Raw genomic sequence first — 4,512 nt, forward strand, 5'->3', positions numbered from 1 at the left:
TATATATATATATATATATATATATATATATATCATATTGGTGGCTTATTTATATCTCGGTGCATTTCTTGCTATGTACGTAACAGTTTACATTATATTAAACATCGTGCATTCATAGGGACTATTTACCACTAATTAACGACACAACAGAATGCACTAGAATTGGTAACATTCTACGATACAAAGTCGAACTATATTCTAAGAACACTAATTATGTGTCCTCACTATGCACTGGTTTCCCTTCTAACTTACCATTATTTTGCTTCTTTTCCAATTATGTTCCAACTACATTAAAGTATGCCAGGTTAAATTACTGCATAGTTTTTCTTTTTTTCTTTTTGTTCTTGATTTCCCCTCAATATCGATCGTTTGTTTTTATTATTGTGATTGATGTAAATGATTGGCAGAATCGGGACAGCATACGGACACAAAATGTCAAACGGTATGAGTGATATTGAGTTCGAAATCTCTTCGAGGTCAGTAATCATCCTTTCATCCTATAGGGATCGATAACAGAGAGTAATTTTCCTGAATCACTTCGGAATATTTAATTTCTCAAATTTATGCATTTTTACCTTGTTATGGTTGCTGTGGATTGTAGGTTGTGGGTGGTTAGGCAATCGGACATAAGGCACTAGTGTATTGATTTAATTCCCTTAGCATGGATCTTCAATTCCTCCAGGGACATGTACTATTATATTTATATATGGTTCGATTCCTTGAACCCACGATTTCTGACCGACTTGACATGAGAAAGAACATCGTAACATAGGAAGTAACTTGAACATTCCAAACTTGGCAGAACCCGTCGGTGTTCAATTCTGTTACAGGTGATTTCCTTCTAGGAAAAGGCAAAGAATTGGGGAGAGCAATCAACCGCACGACTAGACCAGTTTCTTTATATATTTATACTGATATAAGCATATATTTGTATGTACATATGATGATCGGTTCATCTTGACAGATGATAGTCGTCCTATCAACACACACACCACACCCCATCACACAGCACAATTTCTCCGTTGATGAGCCTTCAGATGACTTTTAAGACCAGATGCTGACTTACAAGGTTTAAAAACCACAAGTGACAAATATTATTCTATAATTTTGCCCTTTAGAATCTCATTCTGAAGGAACTTTTCTTTGCGAACGAGCATGTCTTTTAAGTCCAGATATTGTCTTACAAGTTTTGTGACTTATGACACAAGTTGTAAGAAGTGGTGGGGGGTTGGGGTTCAAGATCCTTACCCACCTGGGCATTACGATTTTCATATGACTTCTTATGATTCACGTATCCTGCTTTTCACAACAGAACACGATCACATATAACACATATCAAACATTCGCTGTTGATTTCAGTCGCAGTTGCCGCCCCAGTCGCTGCAAACAATCCTAATACACACGCATACACACATACATACATTATCCAAAAACACGTGTGTTTCAAAAGATAATAGAGAGCGCTCACACACGCTGGAAAGAAACTTCTTCCAAAAACGTTAGTGACATTCTGATAAAGAAATTACAAATTCTTTTAAAAAATAACTTTTGAAGAAAATAATGTTCATGCTTAGTAAATCCGTATCAGGTAATTCTCACACACTTTTAAATATATATGAAAAGCAAAGTTGACGTCATCAGAGTTTGAACTCTTTTACTTGTTCCAGTCATTTGACTACGGCCATGCTGGAGCACCGCCTTTAGTCGAGCAAATCGACTTGGTCGGCCCGAGACTATAGTAGAAGACATTTGCCCAAAGTGCCACTCAATGGGACTGAACCCGGAACCATGTGGTTGGTAAGCAAGCTACTTACCACACAGCCACTCCTGCGCAATGATTTCCTTTCAATATCCTAACGTCCTAACGACTCGAATGCACACTTCTATCAAAAGTTGCTTTGTTTTCGTTGTCGTTGTTCTTAAAAATGTTAGTTATCGGTGATCGATATAATCGATTGCAGTCTCCTTCAAAATTTGTGATGTTTTAGTTTTTTTTGGCTTTCGTGTTTTTTTTTTTTTTTTGGTTTTCCTATGTCTGAAGCTATTGTTAATGTATAAAATGAACCGACTTGTCCTCTTCTATGGAGATCTGATGTTGAAAGAAAGAAATATCGGCAATCTGTTATTTGTGATTCGACACGATCTATATTCATTACATAAACCGTGTAATGAAATGATACAATGATACTTCATGTAAAAAAGAAAAGAAAATAGATTAAAATGAGAAAATCTAAACTACACGAAATGCTATGGCACAGGAGATTGCATCGTAGCCACTCGATCTCAGTTTTGACCTGAGTGCATGGCTCTTCGGACAGGTGCTATCTACGGTAGTCTACGGTTGGCCAATCATTCTTGAGTGCAATTTAGTCTATGCAATCTGTGCTCAAAGCCAGACGTTTGGGTGTGTGTGCGTGTGTGTAAATCGGTTTTTGTACAAGTATTCTGGCGTACATGTGTTTATATGAGCTTCCATATATATATATATATATGTATATATATATATATATATATATATATATATATATATATATATATATATATATATGTATATGTATATATGTATATATATATGTACGTATGTATATGTGGAGGCGCGTGGTTTAGTGGTAAGGGTGTCAGCGTCATGATCGTAAGATTGTGGTTTCGATTCCTGGATCAGGCGACGCGTTGTGTTCTTCAGCAAAATACTTCATTTCACGTTGCTCCAGTCCACTCAGCTGGCAAAAATGAGTAACGCTGCGATGGACTGGCATCCCGTCCAGCTGGGGAACACATACGCCATTGAAACTGGGAAACCGGGCCCATGAGTCTGGCTAGGCTTTAAAAGGGCGCATTTATTATTATTATGTATGAGAGATGTTTAAGTATATGTGTACATATATAAGTATATGTGTACATATATATGTACACATGCGTGTATATATATATATATATATATATATATATATATATACACTAGCGCGCACACACACACACACACACAGATATATATCTTTATATATTTGCGTGTGTGTGTATGAGTGTCTGTGTGTGGGATGTAAACATCGGTAAGAAAGGTGAAAACGAAATCGTTTTACAGACGAGGTATCCGACATCCAGCGAACCAGTCGTCTGCCATCTGGAAATAGATAACCAACGACGCTAGTTTTAACAAGCATAGATGGAAAAGGTATAAATATATAAAAAAATATTCAACTTCCGATACAGATTTAGGTCACACCACTCGAGAAAAAATATAAATATATAAATAACTTTTCTAACTTTCTAAATAAAGCATTAATTTTATAGATGGTCCGATATAAAGACTGCTGTTTAAACGCCACGTCTCCGGAAACGCCATTGGTCTATGTAATTTGTCTATTTCTTAAACACAGTATAACTTCTCACAAGCCTCTCCATCATTTAGCAATTTCTTTCGACAATTCTTTAAATCTTGCTACCATGCTGAGCTTTTTCTAATGCTTTTGTTGTATTCCCATTTTTCTTGATATCAATCGTGGGACTGTAAGAGTGAAATTAAAAATTAATCCATGTCATTGTTAACCATTCATCACCTTGACATTTACAGTTGATATTGTTTTCATTATTCTATACATTGTTAGCAGTGTTTCGCTACTGTATCTCCGTAACAAATACTTGATTTTGCTTCCTATTAGATTCATACGGGAACAATGTGTTCGGTAATTTCTATTCTTATCCAAGATCATTTCATTAGCTTTTTCTTCTCCCTTTCATTTGTTTCTCATTTATCATTCTCGCACCCACCTATCAACGAATCCTAAATAAGTTCAAATATTGTAAACTCATCTTTCAGATGTCTACAGATTAGGTGTGTGACAATAAAAACAACACAATTGTAGTTCTTGCTTTAGCTAAGATCTGTGTCCAATCTCGTCCATTAGTAAAGTAAAGCTAGTCTCAAGTCCAAGGACAAAGGGGATGGCTACCTCGCTTCTATGGGGTATTAGTGACCGAGATTACAACATTTCCTCCGAATGGATTGCCACTCCGTCGAAGGACTACTCATTTACAGGTGAATGAATGACAGCCAACACCCTATCTACTAGTCTGTGCAACTTTATCCAGCAGACAATTTGTGACTCAAGACATTCTTTGATCCAATTTACCCACTCCATTTAGCTCATCTAGAACAATATTCAATGAATACTTCCTTTAACAGGAGAGTAAAAGACAATTTGATCAACATTTTGCCGCTAATCCTTGTAGTCCAGAAAGAGTTGTGTGACTCACGAAGAAAGAAGTAGTTTTAATTTGAGCTTGAATTTCACCAAATAGCAAAGAAATTGTTGATTCCTTGTATACTTCTTTAATATATTTCTTTAGGTATACTAATATGTTTAATATTTAATTTTGTATTTATCCTTATTAAAATTGCCTTTTAATTTCTAATTAAATCCTAGAATGCCTGCTTATGATACATTGATGCAATGACTTATATGTACCTATTTTTATGTACAAGTGTAAATACATATATGTGTATATATGCAT

General features: G+C 35.5%; 1 protein-coding gene across 8 annotated transcripts in view; it reads left to right on the forward strand.

The window, feature by feature from the left end:
* The window catches only part of LOC106879245 (uncharacterized), an 894,824-nt gene that overhangs the window by 254,437 nt on the left and 635,875 nt on the right, over positions 1-4,512 (forward strand). The gene's annotated exons all lie outside the window — the stretch shown is intronic.

The sequence above is a fragment of the Octopus bimaculoides genome, chromosome 1, assembly GCF_001194135.2.
Source record: "Octopus bimaculoides isolate UCB-OBI-ISO-001 chromosome 1, ASM119413v2, whole genome shotgun sequence".
Lineage (NCBI taxonomy): Eukaryota > Metazoa > Mollusca > Cephalopoda > Octopoda > Octopodidae > Octopus > Octopus bimaculoides.